Here is a 27,490-nt window from a genome sequence, read left to right as displayed (position 1 = left end):
ATTCTTAGGGATAGGATTTACACACATATGGAAAAGCATGGCTTTGGGCAGTGTAGGTCATGTCTTAATAACTTGATTGAATTTTTTGAGAAGGTGACAAAGGTAGAGCACTGGACATTGCCTACATGGATTTTAATAAGGCTTTCAACAAAGTCCTCCTCGTAGGCTCATCCAGAAGATTAAGATGCATGGGATCCATATAAAAACCAAAAGAACTGCTGATGCTGTAAATCAGGAACAAAAACAAAGTTGCTGGAAAAGCTCAGCATGTCTGGCAGCATCCGTGAAGGAAAAAACAGAGTTAATGTTTCGGGTCCAGTGGCCTTTCCTAAGAACTGATGGTGGCTAGGAAAGCGTCAGTTTACATGCAGAAAATAGGGAGATGGGTAAAGTAGGGAGTAAACAATAGAATACAACCCAAAGAGAGAGAAAGACAGTTGGACAAAGGAGTTGCTAACGATAACGCTGGGAGGGTGAGCAGTTGTTACAAGAGGCGTGTAATGGCAGGCTATGTGGTAACAAGGCCTGGTGTGTGGGGTAGGGGCTGGGACATAGGAGTGTTTAGGGCCTAAAATTATTGAACTCAATATTGAGACCCGAGGGCTGTAAGGTCCCCAAGTGGAAAATGAGGTGTTGTTCCTCCAGCTTGCGTTGGGCTTCACTGGAACAATGCAGCAAGCCAGAGACAGAACATGTTGGCCACGGAACAGGGTGGCGCATTGAAGTGTCAGGCAACAAGTAGCTCAAGGTCTTTTTTGTGAGCAGAATTTAGATAGTCTGCAAAGAGGTTGCCAAGTTTACGCTTCATTTCCCCAATGTAGAGGTGACCACATTGTGAGCAGCGAATGCAGTAGACTAGATTCTCGGAAGTGCAGGTGAAGTGTTGCTTCACCCGGAAGGTATATTTGGGCCCTTGGATACTGGGGAGGGAGGAAGTAAATGGGCAGGTGTTGCACCCTCGCCGATTACAGGGGAAGGTGCCACAGGGCTGTGGGGAGGTGTTGGGGGAAAGGAAGTGTGGACCAGGGTGGCCTGGAGGGAATGGTCCCTGCGGAAGGCAGACAAGGAAGGGGAGAGGAATGTGTGTCTGGTGGTGACATCGAAATGTCATCTGGAGATCTTCTGGATATGGATCCTGGTGGGATGGTAGGTGAGGATAAGGGGAATCCCATCGCTGTTGTAGGAGGGAAGAAAAGGGGCGAGGGCTGAAGTGCGAGAGATGGGTCGGACCTGGTTGAGGGCCTGTCGACAACGGAGCTGGGGAATCCTCGGTTAAGGAAGAAGCTGGACAGTTCAGAGGCTCCGTTGTCGAAGGTGGCCTCATCTAAACATACGCGTTGGAGATGGAGGAACTGAGAGAATGGGATGGAGTTTTTACAAGAAGTCCAGGTAGCTGTGGGAGTCAGTGGGTTTGTAATGGATATCAGTGGCCAGTCTAACCCGAGAAATGGAAACAGAAATGTCGAGGAAGGGAAGGGAGGAGACAGAGAAAAAGTGAGGTGAAAGTGAGGGCAGGGTAAAAATTGGGAGGTGAAATCGATGAAGTTTTCCAATTCCAGACGCGAGGGGGAAGCACCACCGAAGGTATCATCGACGTATCGAAGAAAGATGGGATCCACTATGAAATCCATAGTGACTTGGCCATGTGGATTCAGAATGGGCTATTTCACAGGTGGCAAAGGGTAATGATAGGTGTTTTTCTGGCCGGAGGTCCTTGACTAGTGGTATTCCACAGGGATCCACACTGGGACTTTGAAGATTAGAAGAGTTCTGGATAGTGTAGAAGGTTGTCAAAGGATATAATTAGGATATACAACAGTTGCAGATATGAATGGAGAAATGGCAGGTGGAGTTTAATCTGGCTAATTGTGAGGTGATGCACTTTGGGAGATCAAATATTAAGGAAAAGCACACAATGGCAGGACCCAGAACAACACTGATATACAGAGGATCTTGGGGTTCAAGTCCATAGTTTCCTGAAAGTGGCTACACAATTGGTTATAGTGGTAAAGAAGGTCTACGGCATGCTTGCCTTTATTGCTCAAGGAAAAATGAGTGCAAGAGTCAGGATGTCATGCTGCAGCTTTATAAGTTTTTGCTTAGGCTGCACTTAAGAGTTTTGCGTTCAATTCTGGTCACCATAGGAATGAAGGAAGTGGAGACTTTGGAGACAGGGTGCAGAAGACGTTTACCAGGACTTGGAACTTGAATTTTTAAACCCCATTTTTGCTTTTGCACTGGCTACCTGTGACACTGGAGCTAAATGTGGCTAGCCTTCCCCTTGCATGTGTTAAGCCATGGTCTGCAGTCATACAGCTGAATCATTTTTTTCATTTCTGAGGCAGTTGTGTGATCATCACTCCATTTCACTCACCTACCAATGGAAATGAAAATGTATTGGGATTTTGCCCACCAGAGCAGTGCTGAATGTAACTACGATTGCCTGTATCCAAAACTGAAAACAACAAATGGTGGAGACCGCAGATCAGACACATACATGGAGAGAGTGCAAGCTAACATTTTGAGACTAGATGACTCTTCGTCAGAGCCAAAGTGAGGTGTGGAGGAAGCAGCATTTATGCTATAGTTGGGGGTGTGATGGTGGAGGTGGTGGTGGAGTGTACAGTAATGGAGGAGAGAAGATGTCAATTGTTAGTCTGCATCCAGAAGTCATTATCATCAGGTAACTTGAATACACGACCACTGTTGTATTCTAATTAAACAGCATTTATTGTTCGTCCGTTGCTGTTCTTCAGAAAATGAAGTGGAGCTGCATTCTTGAACCATTTCAGTCCAACAATGAATGCCACTCGGGAGGGAGTTGTAGGACTTTTGCCCAGTGACACAAAAGGAAGGGAGATATATTTCCAAGTTAAGATAGTGGAGGGTATTTGTGGGGAGGCCTTGCAAACATTGCTGCTTCCATTTATCTGTCACTATTGTCTTTCTGGGTGTTAGCTGTTAATAATTTGGAAGATGTTGTCTAACAAGCCTCGGTAATTTTTTGCAGTGTATCATGTAGACAGTACACACTACTGCTACTGAGCAACAATAGAGAAGAGAGTGAATGTTTATCGATGTAATGCCAATCAAGCAGGCTGTTTTGCCCAGATGGCATCAAGCTTCAAGTGGTGTTGCAGCTGCACTCAACCATGCAAGTAGGGAGTATTCCATCACTCTCCTGACTTGTGCCTTGTACTTGATGTACACACTAATAGGGAGGCAGGAGGCAAGTTACTATTTGCAGGATTCCTAGCATTTGACCTGGTCTTGTGGTCATAGTATAATATGGTTGGTCCAATTGGGTGTCTGATCAATAGTAAATCCAGGGTATTGATTGTGGGGGCATTCAGTGATAGTAATATAATTGAAAGTCAAGGCATGGTTAGATACTCTGTTAGTGGAGATAGTCGTTGTCTGGCACTTGTGTGGCATGAATGTTAATTGCCACTTATCAGTCCAAAACCTGAATATTGTCCAGGTCTGCATTTGGACATGGATTTCTGTATCCGTGTTTGCGAATAATGTTGAATATTGTGCAAGCAGCAAACATTACCATGGCTGACTTTATGATCAGAGAAGCCCACTGATGAAGCAGCTGAAGAGAGTTGGACCTTGGACAGTACCATTAACAATTTCTTCATAGATGGAGATGACTAACCTCCAACAACCACAGTATCTTCTTTTATACCAGATACGGCTCTAACGTGCAGATATCTTCACCTCTGGCACAGGTGTGGTAAAGGGGCTCTGAATAAAGGTCACTTGCACTGTTAAAACACAGAACTCAAGACTCCACTTTGATATTTCTCCCCAAAACATGCCAATAAGTCCAAAGAATAAAGAAAATTATAAAGAGGCAGAACTGTTTAAAAACTATTTCACTGGGTCCCTATCAAATCTTCCACCACACCTATTGCAAATTCAACTGAAATCTGGCAAACTGGGAATTGATGACCGACTTTATAGAATTTAGAACTGGTTCTAAAGACAGGACCTGTCTTTAGGTCTGTCTGTTTAGGAGGCCTAGACAATGACTATCTCCAACAAAAAAAGAATCTAACCAGCCCTTGACTTTCAATTATATTACCATCACTGAATGCCCCCACAATCAATACCCTGGGGTTACAACTGAACAGACACATAATTGGCCAACCATATAATACTATGACTACAACAGTAGGTCAAATGCTAGGAAACCTGCAAATGAGTAACCTGCCTCCTGTCTTCCCATTAGGGCGTACATCAAGTACAGCAAACAGATATGCTATGGGAGCAACCATCCAGAGTGTTGTTGTCCAGAGCAAGCAGGTATACACAGCTGCCAGAAATTTGCCGTGTTCTCCCAGGCTCCTATGCTGGCCATATGCTTCTGCTCTCAGGGGATTGTGGTGTGCTTCCCTGTTGCTCCAGTTCTCCACCTGCTTTCCCAATGCTTTCCGCATGCTCTGCTCCCCCTAGGCTTCTGCTGAGGTTAGACCAACTCTTCAGTCTGAAGCTGACTCACTCAACTCACTGCTATCTGAAAATTATTTAACTGCTTTATTCAAAACATGATGAAAACAATGCACACTATTATATTGTGTAATATTTGAGGTGAGGGCCCATAATTACTAATCTAATAGACAAAGGGTACTTTGACAAAGAATATTTGGAATTACGAAGACGTGATGAGAAAGTAAAGAATGTGAATTTATAGTGTGTGTTTCACAGCCCCCGCGCACTTCAAAGACTTTTGAGCTGCAGCACCGGCTACTTTCCAGGAAAACACAGCCAATTTATGCATTGTAACATCCCATAAACAACAATGAGATGATTTTTGTTAGTTTGGGGCTTGATGGATAACTAAATTATTCAGTTTGGTCATGATGGCTCTTCAGGAGTAATTAGGACAGACCTGGAAAAAGGTAAATTACCTGATCATTTTATAAGAAATTAAGATAATTTCATTATCCGAGGAGATGCAGCACTGGCATGCGCATGGGTCAGAGATACAATTTCAATAATGCAATTCAAAATCAGAGAATCAAAGTTCACAAATATATTACCCCATCTCCACCTACGGGTGTACAGTTACCCTAGAATGTCGAGTTACACAGAATATAAGGTACTGGAGAGCTAAGGATTTCAGAAAAATTAAGACACACAATACTGAAAGAAATATAGATCCATGAAGACCAAGCATTGAATAGTTCTGTGTGACAACTGTACTTTAAACAGTTGTGCAGTCAGCAAGTTTGGTTTTCACTTACATAAATGATTTGGGTACAAAAATAACGTTTTTTTGTCAAATCCCAAATTATGGATATGACAAACACTGAGGAGATATCAGATGAAAAATAGGTAGCAGATATAATACAACGCAGGGAATTGTGAAGTACAATGGTACAATATACATTGATAAAATGAATTATATCGTTCTTAGAGAAAAGTCACAATTATGGTAGAAATTCGGGTTGAATTTGTGCAAGCAACTGATTAATTTCAGTTGAAGAATTTAAAGCTCTGAATATAAGAGTGATAATAAACCCATCACTAGGATAAAATCACGAATGAAAAGTTATAATTCTGGAGAAAGAATCCAAAAAGGTAGGGATATTCCCAGTGAAACAGAAAAAAGCCAAAGTGAGTACTAGAGGGGTTTCTAATAGATATGCTTTGCCAGCTCTAAGTGTGACATCATTTCAGGATTAACACAAAAGAACATCAGTAGCTGGATATTTTGCCCCAGAGAAGTTTATTAAAATACAAAGATTCACAAAAAAAAACCAAATCTAGATTTATGTAGCAGGTTTTAACAACAAAATTCTCCAAAATTCTTCTTCAGTGCCTTTTAAAAAAATGAATAATGAAGCAGAAGTACAGATACTAGGAAGGACAACTAAAGGCAGAGGTGAGTCCTAAGGAAATGGAGAGAGTGAGCAAGAGACAGGGATACGTCAAAAGCCAAAGAAACTGGTAGGGATATAGAACTCTTGGAATATTACAGCAACAAGGAATAGTGACAACATCGGAAATTTGAAAACAGGGATGAGGATTATACATCAGAGGCATTGTAATACTGGAAACAGGAGCAGAAATAATAGATTTAGGCTGAAGGGATTTAGATAAGTTGATGTTTTGGAGATGCTGCAGGATGCGAAGGTAGGCAAAAGACTATTAGAATAGTCAAGTACCTATTTAACTGGATCATAACATCATTTGAATGAAAATTGGAGAACTACCTTGAAAATAATAAAAATGGGCATAGATAAGAGCAATGAACGGGCACAAGAGTAGACATCTTAAGTTGGAAAACTAACACTGGATCCACCTCAGTGCTGAATCACTCATTTCTGTATCGCCTCTGATCCTATAAGTGAGTGAAATTGAAAGGTAACATATGATTTTGAGAGCAGGATTAAATGAAGCAGTGTGATCAACAAGTGGAAGCAGCTCAGATAAATGATTATTAAAAGATAATCTCAGCAAAACTTTTCTGGATGAATTGGGGTGTGGTAAATATTACCAAATAGAATTTCTCCATAATGCTCTGGTTTACTATATACATTCTAAGAACATCAAGTAGCAAATATCAGGAAATCAGTTATCCTTGGATGATACTCCACTGCACCAACACAACATAGGAACAGAAGTAAGCCATTCAGCTCTCAAGTTTGTTCTGTCATTCAATGAGATCATGGCCGATCTGTGGCCCAACTCCATATACCTGCCTTTGGCCCGTATAGAGTCATAGGGCTATACAGCATGGAAACGGACCCTTCAATCCAACTCATCCATGCTGACAGATATCCTGAATTAACCTAGTCCCATTTGCCAGCATTTGGCCTACTTATCTCTCAACCCCTCATATTCATACATCTAGGTGCCTTTTAAGTGTTGTAATTGTACCAGCCTCCACCACCTCCTCTGGAAGAACATCCCATACACGTATCTCCCTTTGTGTGAAAAAGTGCCCCTTAGGTCCCTTTTCAATCTATCCCCTCTCACCTCAAACCTATGCCTTTGGTTTTGGACTTCGTTATCCGGGGAAGCAGACCTTGGCTATTCACCCTGTCCATGCCTCAGGATTTTACAAACTTCTATAAGGTCACCGTTCAGCCTCTGATGCTCTGAGGAAAAATAGCTCCAGCCTATTTAGCTTCTCCCTACAGCTCAAACCATCCAACCTTGGCATCCTTGTGAATCTTTCCTAAGCCCTTTCACATTTCACAATATCCTTCTTAAGGCAGGGAATTGATTGCAGTATTCCAAAACTCGCCTAACCAATGTCCTGTACAATCATTCGTGACTTCCCAGTTCCTGTATTCAATGCACAGACCAATGAAGGCAAGCAAACCAATGGCTTTCATCACTATCCCATTGAACATGCACTCCAAGGTCCCTTTGTTTAGCAACACCCTCCAGGGCCTTACCATTAAGTGTATGAGTCCTGCCCTGATTTGCCTTTCCAAAATGCAGCACCTCACATTTACCTAAATTAAACTCTTCAACGCACCTGCCCATCTGATCAAGTTCCCAGTGTACTCAGAGGTAACTGACTTTGCAGTCCAGTACACCTTCAATTTTGGTATCATCTTCAAACTTACAAAATATACCTCCTATGTTCACATCCAAATCATTTATATAAATGACGAAAAGCAGTGGACTCAGTACCAATCCCTGTGGTACACTGCTGGCCTGAAAAGCAACACTACACCTCCATCCTCGGTCTTCTACCTTCAAGCAAGTTCTGTATCCAAAAGGCTAGTTTTCCCTGTATTCCATGTGATCTAAACTAGCTAACCAGTCTACAATGCAGATCCTTGTCAAATGCCTTATTGAAATCCACCGCTCAGCCTTCAGCATCCTCTTCATTACTTCCTCAAAAAAAAATTCAAGTTAGTGAGACATGATTTCCCACTCACAAAGCCATGTTGACCATCTCTGACTAGGATATCCCTATCCCTAAATATTCTTTAATACCTTTGCTTAACAAAATTTATCTTTCCCAGACTTTAAACTAACAAATGATCCAGCATCCATTGCCATTTGTGAAAGTGAGTTCCAAACATCTGTCCTTGGTGTGTAGAAGCGCTTTCTACCAATGACAAGACAACTTTTCTCAAACACAGCCCAGAACTTGCTGCATATTTATCATAGGCAGTACGATTATTTAAGGATTTTGAACAGCTATTATAGCTAATCAACCAAGATTTGCATTTGCAGTTAAACTAAATTCGTTTTGTTTGTTTCTATTTCGGCAATAGACAATAATGGGAAGACTCATCTGGGCCAGCCCTGGCCTTCTAGAACGGCAGGTGGGGGGCCTTAATTAGGTAAAGGGTAAAAATGCAGGTTGTGATGGCAGGTTAAAGTTTCACCAAATTCTCAGAACCTTTCAGGCAGGTCAACTCTCCCAGCCTGCATGGTTGTCAACCATTTCTGCATGCATTAGCATCCCATGAATGATTAAACCCCAGCTCACTAGAATTATATTCCCAGGAGCATTCTTGTTAATCAAAAATGGGAAACACTTGTCTTCAAACATGGACTGAAATGAGAGGCATACACCTGGTGAGGAGTCCTTTTTCATCCAAGTTTCATTGAGTACAAATGTTCTCAGTACTTTACTCCTTCACAAACAAATTATTTCTTTGTGCAAATGCTTAGCATGCGGGTGAAACCTGACTGGGTCAACCAGCTCATAGGAAATCTCAATCATTTGCAGACCTGCTTGTAGTTGAACTCTTGAAGGGTAAAGAGTGATGATATGACTACCTCACTGTCCTACAGGCCAACACCAACAAACCTCACCAGGGTAGGCAAGTCTGATGAAAATAAAAAAAGGATTAAAACATAAGGGAGGTTCAACACAAAAAGGGAAAAGCTCAAAGAAAGGTGGGGAAATGAATCATGGAGTGGAGTGGAGTGGAACTTAAAAGGGCATGGTTGTTAGGTGCACTGGAATGATCGAGCAGATATCGAGATTTTCACAGCTATGGGGGTGGGGGGGGGAGACAATAAAAGTCTGGTGTGGCAATTTAAGGTGGGATCCATAATTAGGAAATTAGTGGTGCTGGGATGGGAGAATGAGCAGGTGAATTCATTAAGGGACTACGAAAAATCAACATTGGGCATGGGTTTCTATATCAGAATATGATCAGTGTAAGAACAAATTAAAGGCTAAGAATTAAAGGGGGAGATTGAAAGAGGACAGAATAGATGCCAGAGGAAAGGAGGCAGCCAGCCATCTAAAAGTGAGTGGAGGAAAAGAAGTGTATTCTAGAGGCAGGAGGGTAGAGGATGAATGAATTGAAGGAAAAGTCTGCACCTACCTTCTTTCCCAAAATCATTTTCAAGGTAAGGCTACTCAAAGAATATGAAGTACAAATGGGATGGGTCTAAGTTTTGTTTGAATGTGATCCTATACAGCGCAAATACACCAAAAAGTCAAGAGAGAAACTAAAAAAAATACTGCTAGGTGAACATTTAGCTAAGGGCTTTGAAGGAGGAACTCATTACAGAATAAAGGCAAATAATCGTTGAATGTGCCAGACCCACACAGGTACAGGGAGTATGTGCAAACTCCAAACTGACAACCATTCAAGAGTGGAATTGAACCCGGGTCCCTGGCACTGTGAAGCAGCAGTGCTAACCAGAGTCACCATACAGGTGGCATTAAACTTCCTAACCACCACCTTCTTCCAAACTTTAACCTGGGAAATGCATGGCATCTGCCAATTAAAGCCAATGAGTGCGGGTGAATGTTCACCAATGACCCCTACAGGAGAGGTCAAAATTCACACAACATCAGGTTGTAGTCCAACAGGTTTACTTATCAGGACTGAGGGTCTGAAAGCTCATGTTTTCAAATAAACTTGTCATATGAATTCTGACCTTGTCCACCCCAGTCCAACACTGGCTCCTCCATATCATGCCTTACAGGAAAGCAGCTTACCATGGACCAAGTCAGCGAAGGCGCTCAAGCTATCAGATTGGCAGCCAGCGCAATGAATTCGCCAACGTTAAAGGGATCATCAACTGCACATACATTGCGTTCGGAGTTCCATGGCATCAATCAGCTACTTTCCCGAGCAGGAAGGGATTGCTAATTTGTCACCAAAGGCAATAATTCTCTCAGGCATGTTTGCTCTCTATGGACCTGTCATGACACTTAAATTCTGCACAACTGTCAGGTTGTGTGAATGTTTGCTCCTCCACTCCTCACCCCCATTTCCAAACCTGGCTTCCTGGGTGACAAGACTAATGATCCCAGTGTAAGCCACTCAGGATGAGGCCAAACAGTGCAACAATGTACCCATAAATACACTGGGGTCATCACTGAATGAACAATTCGTTTTCTAAAGATGCATTTCTGTTGCCTGGGCCACTTAGGAGAAATGCTCCAGTATTCAGAGAGGGTCTCTTGAATTATGATTGCTACACAACTTAGCTCAACAACAGAATGAGGCTTAAAAACAGGAGAAGAACTAGGCTCTTGTCCTCAGACAAGGATGAAAAGGAGTCTCATGGAGATACTTAGGGAGTCAACACCAATTACAAAAATGAGGAGAAAGCCAAAGCAACAGTGAAAGAACTTGATAGTAGCTAGATCAAATAATAATTCTGCATAAACATTTGCAGACACTCAGCAATTAGCCCGTTAAAGCACAGAGATGTTCCAGCACTCGAAAAGAATGCTTAGCTTGTAACTTTATAGTGTTAGGCTATTTTGTTTGGCATAAAAAGTGAATTTGCTCCCCTTACAGTGATATCATGGGTGCTTCGGTTTCTTCCCACAGACTGAAGATGTGCCAGTTAGTGGACTGGCTGTACTAAATTGTCACATAGAGTCCAGGGATGTTCAGGCCAGGTGGGTTAACTATAGCAAATGTTACAGGGATTGGGTGAGATGCCCTCTGTAGGATCAGTGCGACTGAACTGCCTCTATCTACGCTAAGGATTCTACGATTTTATATAGGGGGGGTTAAACAATACCAACTGATTCCCAAACCCCACCCACCTAGCCTAAGTTCCCACTTCCTGCAAGTTATGATCTTCCGAAAGAGTCACACTGAATGACAGCCTCCTTGTATAGGTGCACATAGAAACACAAAAAATAAAAGAGTCTGTAACTTAGCCCATTCAGCCGGTTCTTCCATTCAACATGATGATCCCACTTTCTCTCCATAATCTTTAATCCTTTTAGCCCTAGGAATATCTAACCCCTTGAAAATATTCAATGTTTTGGCCTCAATCACTTTCTGTAGCAGACAATTCCTCAGGCTTACCACAGTCTGGATGAAGAAATTTCTTATCACAGTCCTAAATGGCCTATCCTGCATCCTTAGACTATGACCACTGTTTCTGGACTCCCCAGAATATACTTCCTGTGCTTGCTTCTAATCATGTTAAGATTGTGTGTGTTTGTGGGAGATTCCCCCCTTGTTCTTCTAAACTCCAGTGAATGCAGGCCTAACTAATGTAGTCTCTCTTCATACCTCAGTCCTGCCACTCCAGAAATCAGTCTGGTAAATCATCATCGCACTTTCTCCATAGCGAGAACAACGTTTCTCAGATAAGAAAACCAAAACCACACACAATATTTCTGGTCAGATTTCACCAAAACTCTGTACAATTACAGCAAGACATCTCTGCTCTTGTACTCTAAAATCCCTTTGCTATGAAGACCAACATATCACTTGCTTTCTTCACCACCTGATGCATCTGCATGCTTACTTTCAGTGACCGATGTACAAGATTATACAGATCTCGTGGCACCTCCCAAGAAAGCCATTCAGGTAATAACTTTCCTTCCTGATTTTGCAACCAAAGTGGGTAACTTCACGTTTACTCTCGTAAGATTTCACCGACCATGCATTTGTTCACTCACTCAACTTGTTCAAATCACACTGAAGCATCTATATATTCTCGTCACACATCACCTTCCCACCTAGCATTGTCACCTGCAAAATTTTGAGGTATTACATTTCATTCCCTAATCCAAATCATTAATTACTTGGTGTGCTGATAACTGTACATGCATCTCTCAAGGTGCTCAAAAAAAAATCAGAAGACTTAACAGATTGAAAGAAACTACAAGACAATCAACACAAATTCAGTTTTTTGTACAAGCGTAAAGCTGTATAGAAGGTTAGCACCAATACAGCCAAAATGACATCAACTTGCATTAATCTTTTCTTTCCTGCAACTCCATTTTGGTGTTCTCTCGACAGGTGCAGTTGAAGTCATAGAAGCCTGTTGCCTGCTTTGCTGACTTGCCACAAAATGACAGCGATGGTGCCTGGTGGTGGTCCAGGACTTAGAAGTCTCTGGAATACTGGAGACCTCCTGAATAGATGTACCTGCAACCTGGTGGATGCACTTGGGTCTGTCACAGAGGAGAGGTGGGGTGACACAGCACCTCTTAAGCGCACTGATCTGACAATCCTAACCCTACTGCTGTCACTTATCTTCCTGTTGGCGTGTAACAGCACTTTCTCACCCCCTGAGGATTAGCCACCTGGAGTATGGTCAAGGTACCGTGGCCCCCTTTTGCTCAGGCAGTAAATGAATGCATCCATGGCTCATGTAATGGAGTAACAACTCCTCATGCATATCTAGCAGACACTAATCATTGTGCTGGGCTTGGTTCTTCATAGTGGGCACAACTATGTGCCAGTGCCATATCACAGAAAATGTTTGAGCAGACTCCTCTGTCCTTCTGTTCAGTCTGTGCATGATCTCCGGCACCTCTCAGATGTTCTGTCTATGCATCTCCGTTAGCCAATAACGGCCGAGTGTAAAGGCTCAGGATCTGTACCGGACTCTGCAGGGCCCTCTACTCCCACAATTGTGAAATGTCAGAGGCCTTGGTCATTTCCTTCTCCTCTAGCTGTGGGTGCTTCAGTGCTGTGAATGTGACAAGAATATGACACCTAGCTTGCTCTAGAGAGATTTTCCACGAGTTTAATGTTGCTGTTGGGTGGAGAGTGGACAAGAAGGATTCTACGACGCATCCTCTGCGGTTCACAACTGTTCTTCCTCAAGAGGCTTGCCACAAGGTGCTGCTAGAGGTGGGCCTGGGGACTGGGACTCCTAGCTTGGGAATAGGGTCTGTAGGCTGAATAGTAAAACACTAAAAAATTGGTGCTTGTTGTGCAACAGGAAGTAGCTGCTCGGCTATTATCTCACTAAACAGGTTTGGGTATTTTGGGGAGGTGGTAAGGTTAACGCCAATGCGGGAGCGGGGGTTTTCCCGGGAGCGGGGGTGGGGAAACGATTCCCCTTCAGCACAAATTTTGTTTTCCTGCTAGCTCAGCAGCCTTTTCTCAAAGAGGGTAGGAAGTCATACGCAAGGCATCATTCTACCTGCTTGTGCACAATCTTTTGCAAAAGGAAGGAAATATTAAGACATATTTGCATGGATGCATGAGTGTTTTGCCTACAGTGATAGAGAATATACTGATGTCAATCCCCAGAGCTGTGATTGTCCAAGTATTACTTGTAAAAAGAATGTGGTATGGGGGAAGTTGGAGTTAATATTCTGATTGAACCACCTTTCAATGTCATCAAGGGGCTGAGCTGCAAATCAATAAAACACTATATGATTTGTCTGCCTGGCATACCTGAGATCTTCATTCTGAAACTATACTTTCTGGTGGTGTCTTTGTCTCAGGCAAGCCTTCGGTGATAAGCTATCAGATATGCACGCTCTTCTGGGTGTAACAAGAGGTCAGTGAGCTGTCAGTGCTTGAGCTACTGAATGTTATAGCTCCTTTTAAGTGTGAACCACTACAGATGTTTTAGAGGCAGCAGCATTTTGTTCAAGTAGTGTTACTGGTAACTGCAATTAAGCAATAGACATTGATTGCATGAAGCCTCTGATGGAAGTATCTGCTACCAATATTGTGTGTGACAGACAGTCCTGTGCAGTGGAAACCTTACAGTGTTAACTCCCACTCAAAGCAATGTGTAGGCAAGTGGCAGAGTGTAAACAACCATTCGTCCAACCAATGATGCTGACATCCACAGCAAACTTTGCTCAGGCCACCTTCAGTCATATGATCTCTTGCTGTGATCTCCAGGGAACGCACTTCACCTCTCTCCTAGACTGCAAGGTGTTGCCTGATTTATTGCCACATGTGCTGAGATACGTTGAAAAGTATTGTTTTGAGTGCTAACCAGAGAAATTATACCTTATGTACGTACATCAGGGTAACAGAACAGAATACAAAATATACTGCTTCGTATGACAGCTACAGAAGGTGCAGAAAGATCAACTCTAGGAGAGATCCACTCATAAGTCTGTTAGCAGCGGGGAAGAAACTGTCCTTGAATCTGTTGGTACGTATTTTCTAACTTTTGTATCTTCTACCCAACAGAAGAGTGTGGAAGAGAGCATAACTGGGGTGGAAGGAATCCTTGTCTATGTTGGTTGCTTTCACGAAGCAGCAGCAAGTGTAGACAGAGTCAATGGAAGGTAAGCTGGTTTTCATGATGGACCAGGCTGCATTCACAACTCTAATTTCTTGCAGTCTTGGGAAAAGCAGTTGCCATATCAAGCTGTGATGCAATGGACAGGATGCTTTCTATATTACATCCATAAAAATTCATAAGAGCCATTCTGGACATGCCTTAGCCTTCTGACAAAGTAGAGGCATTGGTGCACTTTCCAGGCTGTGGCAATGTGGATGGACAAAGATAGATTGTTGGTGATATTTAGTCCTAGACACTTGAAGCTCTCGACCATCTCTACCTCAGCGCCACTGATACAGACAGGGGCATGTCCTCCAACCACTTCCCAAAGTCACTGACCAGCTCCTTCATTTTGCTGACACTGAAGCAGAGATAGTGGCTTGGTGTAAAGACAACAAAGCTGTCTCTTTCCTGTACCCTGTCTAATCAGCACCTGAATACTGTGGGTGCTATCAGCAAATTTGTAAATGAGGTTAGAGCTAAATTCGGCTACACAGTTGACAGTGTATAGGGAGTACAGTAAGGTGCTGAATACACAGCCTTGCAGGGCACTGGTTTAGAAGATTATTCTGACTCAGTCTGTTGTCTAACCTTGCCGATTTTGGTCAGTGGGTCAGAAAGCCGAGGATTCAGGTGCAGAGGAGGAGCGGAGTCCTTGGTCTCAGGAGTTCGGTTGGATTTATGGTGCTAAAGTTAAGCTAAAAGTCATATGTTCTGCTGCTCTGATGCACTTTGTATATGATCTGCCTGTATAGCACACAAAACAACACTTTTCACTGTATCTCAGTACATGTGACAACAATAAATCAATCAATAAACAGGAGTCTGAGGTAGGTGTCCTTGTTGAGGTTGTAGACATGCTTGTCAAGCCATTGGGTTTGGTTGCAAACCTTTTGTCATCCTGCTGGGTAACAAAGTCAGAGCACCTCCGGCGAAGTGTCGGTGTTCTGTCACAGAGATAGTAGGAACTGCCAACGTTGGAGTCTGAGATAACAAGGAGTGGTGCTGGAGGAACACAGCAGGCCAGATAGCATCAGGAAAGCTAACATTTCAGGTCAGGACCCTTCTTCAGAAATTAGTGAGGGGAAAGAGGTGCTGAAATAAATGGGGGTGGGCGCAGTGATAGCAGGTAGATAGTGGAGTTGATAGGTGGAAGAGAAGACGGACAAGTCAAGGAGGTGGGGATGGGGGTTATTGGTCTTGGGATGGAGGTTGGGGTGGAGAGATTTTGAAGCTAGTAAAATCCACACTGAAACCATTGGATTGTAGGCTTCCAAGGCTGTATACGAGGTGCTGTTCATCCAGTTTTCAGAAGGCATCGTTGTGACATTGGAGGCGGCCCAGGATGGACATGTCGTCCAGGAAGTGGGAGGGCGAGTTGACGTGGTTCACTACTGGGAGGTACTTAGATGGATCATAGCTAACAAAGTGTGGAGCTGGATGAACACAGCAGGCCAAGCAGCATCTTAGGAGCACAAAAGCTGACGTTTCAGGCCTAGACCCTTCACTTAGATGCCTCAATTTGTTGAGGTGTTTGGCACCACTTCCAGTTCGGTTTCTCGGTGGTTGGGACACCAGGTATAATTCAGTGTGTTTGCTGATGTAGTTCTGGTTAGAATACCAGGCCTCCAGGAATTCCTTGCCGTCTCCCTGCTTGACTTGCACGATTATGGCTGTGTTGTGCCAGACGAATCATTATGCTGGTTATCCAGGTGTCCCAGGGATAACTGTAGGTCCAGGAAGGTGGCATCTGTCATGGACCTACTGCAATGGTAAGCAAATTGTAGTGGATCAAGGCAACATGGGAGACTGGAATTGGTGTGTGCCATCAAAACTTCTCGAAGCACATGATGGATGTCAGAACCACTGGGCCGTTGTCTTTAATGCGCAGTAGAGTGTGGATCTTCAGGTTCATCCACAGTTTCAGCTTGGGGAACACTCGAATTAACTTCTTTGGCACACAGTCCTCTACAAATTTATTGCAAAAGTCTATGACACTACTGGTATACTCATTTAGGTTGGCCACTGAGTTCTTGAATATGGACTAATCTATCAACTCCAAGCAGTCACGCGAGAGCTTATCAGTTATCTCAATTTTCTGTACAAGATCCTCATACTTCAGTTTCTGCTTGTAAGCCGAGCGAAGGAGCACAGCCTTACGGTCTAATTTACTAAAATGACTTGATTGTTTTGATTTGATTTGATTTAACATTGTTTCATGTACTTAGGAACAGTGAAAAGTTTTGTTTTGCGTGCAGTACAGGCCGGTGATACCATTCCAAGATCATTACAGTAATAGAATCAAGCAAGGAATACAATGTTAAGGCTGTACAGAAGGTACACAAAAGAGTGAGGTCAACACAAAATTTGAAACTTGAGCTGTCCATTCAGGGAAGAAGCTGTTCCTGAATCTGTTAGTCTGTGTGTTTAAGCTTTTACATTTTCTGCCTGACACAGAAGAGATTATAACTAGGGTGGGAGGGTTCCTTGGCAATGTTGGTTGCCTTTCCAAGGCAGTGAAAAGTATAGATGGATGAAAGGTTGGCTTGCTTGAGTGATGGACTGGGCTACATTCACAATTCTTTGTAAGTTCTTGCAGTCCTAGGCAGAATAGTCGCCATATCAAATCGGATAGAATTCTTTCTATGGTGCATCTATAAAAATTGGTACATGTCTTTATGGGCATGCCAAATTTCCTTAGCCTCCTGACGCAGTAGAGGCATTGTTGCGCTGTCTTGGCCATTGCAGCAACATGAATGGAACAGATAGGAATGACGATTACTAGCAATCTAAGAACTTGAGGCTCTCAACCATCTCTGCCTCCACTCTATTTACGTAGTTAGGAGCATGCCCTACACCTTGCTTCCTTAAGTCAATTACCAGCTCTTTCATTTTGCCGACATTAATGGAGAGATTGCTATCATTATACTACATCATCAAGCTCTCAATCTCTTTTCTGTATTTTGTCTTGTCATTGTTGAGAGATTTGTCCTACAGCGGTGGTATCATCAGTAAACTTGTAGATGTGAGTTGAACAAAACCTGGCCACACATTCATGAGTGTAAAGGAAGTATAGTAAGGGATTAAGTATGCAGTCTTTCAGGGCACCAGTGTTGAAAATATGGGCACAGGATAGAGCAGTAGGTGTTTTTGATGGTTGTGTAGCAATGGTCCAGGCTATTTGAGCCTCTGGTGGGACAGGAAATGTGATGGTCATATCTTAATAGCACATTCAAAGTTGGCCTGGTTGAAGTCATTGGCTAGTGAACAAGGCCTCAGAAAATGTTGTTTCAAATCCATCCGTGGTGGTGTATATTTCATCAAGTGCACAGTTCACTTCTGCATATGGGTGAGATTTAAACTGTCACAAAAGCAGAAGTAAACTCCAGCGGCAGGTAGTAGGGACAGCACTTCACCGTTAGATATCATAGGTTCAGGCAGCATTAACTCACCAGCATCATCACGTCCAAGAGGTGTTAATCAGAAGGCAGATCTCCCTGCCCACTACTCTGCTGAGAACACCTTGCTGAAGTCAATCCAGTGGATTGAGAAGCCCTCAGGTTGTAAGGTGCAGTTAGGTGAAGTGGGAATGAACAATGTGAATGCCTGGAAGCTGATGCCAAGTTGTTCCAGGGAAGAAGGCAAAACTTTCTGCACACATGCCGTAAGATTGGAATCTTCATCCATGCATAAATATGGAATGAGACAAGAAGATGAATCATGCCAGAAAACCCAACTCACCCAACAGTAGAAGTACCCTCCACTTCTACAGCTGCCTCCACACTTGGTCTCCGAAGAAAAATAAATTTGGCCAGATACAAAACATAGATACTTATAACTTCAAAGTATTCATCCTGTGTTTTACTTCAAAGATTGGTGATGTGAGAAATTCTAATACTGATAATCAGTGCACTAGTCATTTATGTTCTTCTCCCAATTATCATTGGCTGTACAATGTATACGTTCTCCAGGTGTAAAGTCAAAATACTTGGAGCAAATTAAATGTTGTTCTTTTTAAAATACCCCTTCCTCACTGCACTCTGTTTGTGAGGTCCACACAAGCTGAATGCCTTTTATTTAGTCATTTGTAACTGGCTGAGCTCAAGGGGCTAGCACAGAAGTTATGTAATGGAAAATATTATGACTGCCAGTTTAGTTTTGTTTTAAAATGTACACAGATGATCTTACAAGTCCTAATTAAATGCACAGACAAGGTGCAGCTCAAAGTGCTGAACATTTTATTGAAGGCTGTTGCATGATGAACCAGCCATTAGAACTGGAGGTATGTCACCAAAAAGAAGAACTATCAGTGCTTTCTTGCCAAAAGTTGCGATTCTTAACAAAATTGTGGTTTTGGAGCATTGCCATTCAATTGAATAATAGATATGCTGCAATATGCAAAATGCACAGCTAACTTCTGTAAATCCTGTGAAATTACAATTTGTATAATTGCTATATTGGTGCTTCACACCATTCAACTTAAAAAGAAAACTAAACATTGTAATTCAGCTTTAAATTGCCACATCAAGCAAAGTTAAAACTGCATACGAGGGAATTAAAATTAATCTTGTTTCTAGACTAAGCACAAAAGATCTTCACATAAATTATAACAAATGGACCCTTCGACTGAATATTTCAATCTACGTATATTAATGTAACAGAAATTACGCCTTAACTAAAGTGTTTCATGACCTAAGATCAATTATATCAATTTTAAATTCAAATATCATGTGAATTCCAACTACCTAGTCTGGCAGGTTTGCTGATTACAGTTATAAGATTCCTTTTACTCATACAGCAGGCTTGTAGTACTGTACTAATCACATATTCTGGTGACAGGACAAATACAAGTATGTCCTATTAATCATACGGTTAAGAAAGGAGAGGTGATGGCCTAGTGACGTCGCTGGACTGTTAATCCAAAGACCCAGATAACGTTCTGGGGGCCCAGGTTCGAATGCTGTCACAGTAGATGGTGGAATTAGAATTCAATAAACTATCTGGAATAAGATTCTAATGATGGCCATAAACCTATTGTCGATTTTCGGAAAACCCCATCTATTTCACTTATGCCCTTTAGCAAAGGAAACTGCCATGCTTACCTGGCTAACACGTGATTCCAGACCCACAGCAATGTGGTTGACTCTAAACTGCCCTCTGGGCAATTAGAGATGGGCAATAAATGCTGCCTAGGCAGAACGTCCTCATCCCATCAACAAATAAAGACAAAGAGCAATCCAATAACGAGGGAAGCAGCAAGCACTACATTACTTTCACAAGTCGTGCATTTATCATTTGAATTTAAACCAATTGCAATAAGTCAGTAACAAGTCATAAATGAGAATGCCTGTTCAATGAATAAAAATGGATAATGAACAACACAATTCTACAACTTTTTTTTGTTATTACCAAACAGAAGCAAACCTGGAAAATTCTTTTCCAAGAATCCTAAATATACAGGCTCTCCATGACCATCTGAACAAGCCAAGTCAGGCAGTTATTACTGAGAAAACCACAGATTTATTGCACTAAAAATTCAAACACACCTGGAAGCTGTGTTGAGCAGCTCTATAGCAAAGGAAGGATAAGTTTCAAAAATATTTCAGTGCAATGAAGAATTAATCATGGTTTCATACTGAACTAAAAATTTGCTCAAGTTGCAATGAGTGGCTCATTTCTCCAGTATTGACATGCTTCGTATCTAACTTCTTGTCTGCAAGGGTACAGTCATAGCTGTATTCAAAAATGTCAACACTGCAGGAAGCACAAGAGTTAGCTTGATTGCAAACTTCAAGTTTGGACTCAATTCACTCCTTTCACCATTAGCTCACTGTAGCTATATTTACGAACCACAGTGTGCGCTACTACAGATCTCCAGTTATTTCAACAGCAGATGGTTCCCCAGTGCCCTCTGCTACTAAGGAGGAAAAGAGCTGCAAATTTCTGCAAATATGATAACCTCCAAGCCTTCCAACAAGTCACACATGCTTTATGGTCAATGATTGAACTGAGAAGTTCTTACCTATCATCACAGGGCTGTTATATTTAAAGAAAATGCAAGTAATGATCAATTCAGGATTATTAAGGATAGTCTATAAATGTAGCTTTGTCAGGACCACAACCCGTCTTAGGGAAAAAAAGGTTACGGTAAGAAATCAATAAAGCAGGCGAAAAAATACGGAGGCTCTTTGGCTTTATAAAGGGATGCAGAGTGCAAAGATAGACAGTAAAGGCTAAAAGCTTCCACTTAAAGCAGAAGCTATATCTTATTAATTGATTGATTTATTGTTGTCACATGTACCAAAAGATACAGTGAAAACTGTAGTTTCAAGTCATAGAGTCCCTACAGTGTGGAAATGGGCCATTCTGCCCAACAAGTCTACACCACCCCTCCAAAGAGCATCCCACCCAGACCCATTCCCCTACCTCTGCATTTCCCATATCTAACCCACCCTAACCTAAGCATCTCTGGACACTATGGGAAAATTAGCATGGCCAACCCACCTACCCTGCACATTTTTGGACTGGTGGGACAGGAGACATGTTGATGGCATTTTGGTATACGTTCTTGACGTTTGCCTGGTTGAAGTCACCTATTACACTGAATAAAGCCTCAGGGTATTATATCTGTCCCAAGATTGTTTGTAATATTATGTACTTAATCAAGTACACCCTTCATTCCACTGTTAAGATAGTGAAGGTGAATTCACTTGGTACATCACAGGGACAGTACTTTACAGTAAGATATTCTACGTCTGGGGAGCAACAACTTGCTGGGATCAGGTGACGTTAATTAGGAGGCAGACCCCATACAATGTCCATTGCTTTGCCCAAGGATGCCAAGCGGTCCATTTGATGAACTGAATAACCCTCACATTGTAAGGCACAGTCAGGTGTAAAAACAGGAGTGAGCCATGTTTCTGCAAAACAGAGCAGACAGCAGCCTCTCAATTCCCTTTGGAAGGTGAATCTTGCTTTAAGTTCATCCATTTTGTTCTCAACGGCTTGGACATTTGCCAGGAATATACTGGGGAGCAGGGACTTGAAACCCCAAAGTTTTCGTCTCACCTGAAATCCAGAGCATTTCCCACATTTCCTGGGTAGATACATAATGAGCTAAGCTATCCAACAACCAATAGATCAGATCTAAGCTGTGCATTCTGAACTATCTTGCTGCAAATGCTAGGGCAATTAAAATTAAACCATTAACAAGATAATGAGACACCACAAATATCCCCATTCTCAATAACAGGAAAGCCCAGCAGAACATAAGGCTGAAGCACTGCAACCATCATTAGTGAAAAGTGTCAAGCACACAATCCCCTCAGCCACCTCCTGAGGTCCCCAGCAACACAGGTGCCAGTCTTCAGAAAATTTGATTCAATTCACGATATCTAAAAGTGGCTGAAAAAACACTGATATTGACAAGGTTATATGCTCTGACAACATTCGAATAATAACACTGAAAACCTGTGCTCCAGAATTAGCTATGTCCTGATCAAGCTGTTCCAGTATACTTACAATATAGGTATCTATTCGGAAACATGAAAAATTGCCCAGGTATGTTTTGAACAACAGAGCTCTCAAACCCAGTCAACTACCACTGAATCAGTAGTTAAAGATGGCAACTTAATACCATCTTCTCCAGGGAAACTGCTGATGGGTATTAAAAGCTGAACTAGCCAGCAACACCCACAATGCAGGAATGTACACTAAAAAAAGTCTGTTCTCAACCATCAGTAAAGTGACAGAAAACATGGTCAACACTACTATCAAGCAGGTCTTATTTAGCAAATGACCTACTCACTAACACTCAGTTTAAATTCTGTGAGGGCCATTCAGCTCCTGATTTCATCACAGCCTTGGTTTTTAACCATTCTTTACTATGGACTAAAGAGTTCGTTTCCAGAGGTGAGGTAAGAGTGACTACTCTTGATAGGTAGCATTTGACTGAGTGTATAATGAAGGACCCCTTGAAACCTGAAGTCAGTGACGACAGGAGGACCAACTTCCAATACCTAGCATTATCAAAGATATTTATGGTCAGAGATAAATCATCTCAGTGCAAGGGCTTTGCGGTAGGAGTTTCTTAAGATATGTTTTCTGATCAACCTACTTGGATTTGTTATAACATACCTCTGGATAAGACAGGACTTGAATCCAGCCCTCCTGATTCAGAGGTAGGGAGGCTACCACTGTACCGCAAGAGCCTTTCTTTAGGTTTGTGTCCCAAGCTCAACCATATTCAGCTGCTTCAATCACCTTTTCTCCATCCTAAGATCAAAAAGGAATAGTGCCTGAAGATTTGCACAATGCTGGGTGCAATTTAGGGCTCCCTCAGATATCATATCCAAATATTGCAAAACCTGGGCCTGAGCTGAGCCAGTACATTCATGCCTCCCAAATGCCAGGCAAACACTGTCTCCAACAACCCTTCCTTGACACAGTCAATGCTAAACTCCCATTATCAATATTCTAGGGATTTTCTTCTACAGATACTTGAAACTGAACTGGGCCAGACAGCTAAATACAAATACTATGGCTGCAAGAACAGATCAGAGGCAAGGGATCCTGCAGCAATAACTCACCTCCTGACTTCTTTAAGTTTGTTTGCCATCCACAAGGCACCAATCAGAAATGCAAATCAAACACTCCAAACTTGGCTGGATGAGTTCAGATCCAATAGTACTCAAGAAGCTTTACACCATGCAGGATACAGCAGCTCACTTGACTGGCACCACATCCACAAAATATTCACTCCTTTCACATCGAAGCTCAGTATCAGCTGAGATGCATTGTAGAAATTCACCAAAGGATCTTTAGACAATACCTTTCAAACCCATGACGACTGCCATCTAGAAGGACACGGGCAGCAGATATTTGGAAATTCCACTATCTCCAGCTTCCCTTCCAAGCCACATGCCATCCTGACTTGGAGCATCAACATTTTGATCCAGGTGAAGAAACACTCAATTCAAACAGCACATGAAGAGTACCTAACCACATGGGCAGCAACAATTCAAAGAAGATGACTCACCACAGCTTTTTCAAAGACAATTAGTAATTAGACTTGAAAGATTGCCAAAAAAAGATTCAATAGCAAATAAAAAGAGAATTAGACCTAACGTCGTAAAGGGAAACTTTACAAAGCTCTGGGAATAAAGCAGGGTATTTTGACCAACTGGACAGCTCTTTACTGCTGACACACAAATATTGAGCTAAATGCACCCCTCCCCTCTATCCTCTTAGGTTCAACTATTCTAGGCAGAGGGATTGATCTCCACACCACTTTCAGGCACTTCACAAGAAAAACATTCTGGAGGGTAAAAAAAACTGTCACAGTGATTGAGTTTGGTTAGGATGGTAACATTCTCTTTTCTAAGTTAGCAATTGTGGATACCATCCTTTGTGTGAGATATTATGCTGTTTACGCATTCCATTGAAAATCAAAAGATCCCATTACATTATTTGGAGGATCAAGTTCTAATATTATTCATTCCCTCAGCAAAGAGAAATAAAGAGATTTATCCCATTGCTGCATGTAATTGTGCTTACATACAACTACAATATTTGACTAGATAACAATAGTCATTACACTTGAAAATAATTTGTTTTATGTGAATTACTTGGCAACATATGAGAAAGAGAGAAAAAAAAAATGTGCTGAAGACACTAATTAAATGCAGCTATTCTGTATATATTCTAATAGATTTGGATTGAATCCCAGGGCTGAAAGATGTCTGAAGCACTTAAAAATTCAACACATCTGACAATATATTAAAACAAACACATTCAAGTGCAATTTTCTCTGTTTAGATTATATAAATTTTGTTCATAGTTTTTTTTCCAGGAAGCCACTGTTACATCAACTACAGATGGTGCCAACCTCCAAGTTAGAAATGTCTTTCACCAGGCTATCAATTAGAATCTGGCTGAATCTGTGAAAAAGCTGGCCTTTGATTTGAGAGAGAGCACAAGTAACAGCTGGTATCACTGACTGGTAGAATAGTGCATGATCAATGTCTTTGAAGGGTTAAATGAGATTATTAAAATTGTCTACAGAAAATTTTTAAAAAATTAAACCACTAATTGAAACTGAGCAAAAAGACATTTTGTCGCTTATTGGCACAACAGGCCAATGGGAGTTGAAGATTGTTTGTTCCAGTTCCAAGAAAAATATGATAGAAACCACATTTGTCCAAGTTGCCATCAAATCACTTCTCAGTGACATCAATGCTTAGCGATTTCCTAAATAATATTTGGATGCACCATCAACCATTTACACCTGACGACAACAAATCAACTATGTCAGTTGTTTAAAAGGTAAGATGCTGTGATTATGAAAATTAACAGTATGAACTGAAAACCCTGGTCCAGAACACACCCATTGGCCCTAACTGCAAAAGATTTTGAGTTCAGAAGTAGGTACGTCTTACCGCAGTTGTAGAGAATCTTGATGAGACCACACCTGGAGCACTGTGTATAGTTCTGGTCTACTGACCTAAGAAATAACATACTTTCCATTGAGGGAATGCAACAGAGGCTTACTAGGCTGGTAGGACCATCATAGAAAGGAAAGATTGGTTTGAGTGGGTCTGTATTCACTACAGTTTGGAAAGATACAAAAGGATCTGATTGAAACGTACAAAATTCTAAACAGGACTGGACTCACTAGATACAGGTAAGGGAGTCCAGAACTAGGGAAATGGCCTCAGGATATGGGGCAGACCATTTGGGAATGAGGTGAGGAACAATGTTTTCAATGAAAAGACAGTGAACCTGTAGAATTCTCAACTGCAGAAGGCTGTAGAGGCCAAATCATCGAACAAAATGTTTGGATTTTAAATGCATTGAGAGGTACGAGGAGAAAACACATTACTGCAACAGAAGATCAGCCATGATCATATTGAATGATGGAACAGGCTTGAAGGGCTGAATGACCTACTCCTACTCAGTTTCTATTGCTATGATTCTATTTCCTGTTAGCTTCTGTTATTAGCCTTAATAGACCCTTCAGGTAGTTATCTGGCTGCTTGCCATCATCAATCAGCACCCCCAGCCCCCACGTCAAACAATTCTCTAAAACTCTTCTTTACAATTCCCACAATCCCAAATTTTCTCCTCATCTCTGCCTGAAAGGGTGATCTCTAATTTTAAAACTGTGCCACTTGTCTGGTTCACCCAGAGCAAGCATAATACCCATGTCTACTTTGTCAAGGCCAGTCAGGATTGCATATACTTCAATCAAGGCAGCTTTCATATTCCTAAACATCAGCTAAAATATGTCCAATCTGATGAATCTATCCTTATAAGACAACTATCAATTCAGAAAATCCCGTATGAACTGCCCCTAATCCTTCCTTAAAATGAAGAGACCAAAACTGTGCACACAGTATTCAATACGTGGTCTTACTAATGCCCTGCAAAAATGAAGCACAACTTTCTTACTTACGTTTTCAACTCCTTTTGTTATAACAAACAGCATTCCATAAACTTTGTTGCATCGGCCTAACAACATTGAGACTCATGCACTAGAACAAGTAAATCTCTCTGCATCACAGAATTCCACAGCCATTTAAGTAATATTCTGCTTTAATTATTCTTCTTGGCAAACTGAAAAGTTCCATACTGCCCCACATTGCACTCCATCTGCCAGATTTTTGCCCACTTAACCAAGCTATAATTGGTCTGCAAATGCCTTCTTTTCTTCGCAAATATACTTTCCTACTTATTTTTGAGTCATCTGTAAATGTAGCTGCCATGCCTCCAGAGTCCAGTTCAGCAGGTTTGCTGCCTATGGTGCACTTTTGGCTATCCAAATATAGCAAACATATCTCTAAGAGTGACTTTCCTTCCTGTCCTATAGTATGATCTCCAAAGCCTTGGAAAAATCCAACTTTATTGTCTTCTTTATGACCAACTTCCACAATGCAGTAATGAGCACACTCTCCACCAGCTTGAGACAGTGATTATTTTTGATGCTTCCCAGAAATTTCTCCAACTTTCCAAAACAACTCTATTTCTTTCACCAGGCTGAATGAAACTGGGCACATATATTAAATATTGTGTAAAGAAAGAATGGGAAGCATTTAAAATAACAATTCAAAATACACAAAACATTCACTCCATTGAAAACCCAAAGTTTGCTCAGGAGGTTAGAGGTAATATAAGACTCAGAGAAAGGGTATAATGTTGTAAAGAACAGTGGCTAGTTTGAGGATTGGGAGTGGCTTTGAAACCAGCAAAGCAGCACCAAAAAATGCTGAAATGGAAAACAACAGAATATTAGAGCAAACTAGCCAAGAATAAAGACAGATTTTAATAGATTTCACAAGTATATAAAAAGGAGCAGCGATGAAAGCAAATGTTGATCCCTTGGAAGCAGGGATCACTACAGTTTGCAAAGATACAAAAGGATCTGATTGAAACGTACAAAATTCTAAACAGGACTGGACTCACTAGATACAGGTAAGGGAGTCCAGAACTAGGGAAATGGCCTCAGGATATGGGGCAGACCATTTGGGAATGAGGTGAGGAACACTGTTTTCAATGAGAAATTGCAGGGAAGGGACAGAGACATTGAACAGTACTCCTTTCTGACAAGATGAAACATTATTGGAGTTCCCCTCCAGAACCATGCCTCAGTCAAGTAGAGCGGTTGAGGCGAAGACCCTTTGTGGTAAGCTCACTGGTATGGCAATTGAGCCCTCTCTGCAGGGCATCACTCTGCATCACAAACCAACTGAATTTGAATAGAGTTTAGGATTGGAGAGCAATCCATGCAATTATTTTTTTTAATGAATGTTTCTCACTGGGACTCTCTCACTGGCAAACTTTTTAAAAGCCAGCTCAGCCATACAGGCGAGATCAGTTCCTTATTAAGGTTAGAAACCTTATCGAGTTTTTTGAGGATGTGACTAGAAAGGTTGATGAGGGTCGAGCTGTGGATGTGGTGTATATGGACTTCAGTAAGGCATTTGATAAGGTTCCCCATGGTAGGCTCATTCAGAAGGTCAGGAGGAATGGGATT

At 41.8% G+C, this 27,490-nt stretch overlaps 1 protein-coding gene and 1 long non-coding RNA gene across 5 annotated transcripts in view; one reads left to right on the top strand and one right to left on the bottom strand.

Annotated features, from left to right (window-relative positions):
- The window catches only part of LOC125456128 (zinc finger protein 644-like), a 135,075-nt gene that overhangs the window by 28,765 nt on the left and 78,820 nt on the right, over nt 1-27,490 (bottom strand). The window lies entirely within an intron of this gene.
- Nucleotides 12,908-27,490, top strand: part of LOC132209910 (uncharacterized) — a 71,936-nt gene continuing 57,353 nt past the window's right edge. Inside the window, exons 1-2 of the long non-coding RNA XR_009446081.1 lie at nt 12,908-13,058; nt 14,367-14,464. This is a non-coding gene — a long non-coding RNA (uncharacterized LOC132209910). The remainder of the gene's footprint in view (nt 13,059-14,366; nt 14,465-27,490) is intronic.

The sequence above is a fragment of the Stegostoma tigrinum genome, chromosome 8, assembly GCF_030684315.1.
Source record: "Stegostoma tigrinum isolate sSteTig4 chromosome 8, sSteTig4.hap1, whole genome shotgun sequence".
Taxonomy (NCBI): Eukaryota; Metazoa; Chordata; class Chondrichthyes; order Orectolobiformes; family Stegostomatidae; genus Stegostoma; species Stegostoma tigrinum.
The sequence above is the reverse complement of the archived record's forward strand: the minus strand, read 5'-3'. Positions and strand labels throughout refer to the sequence as shown.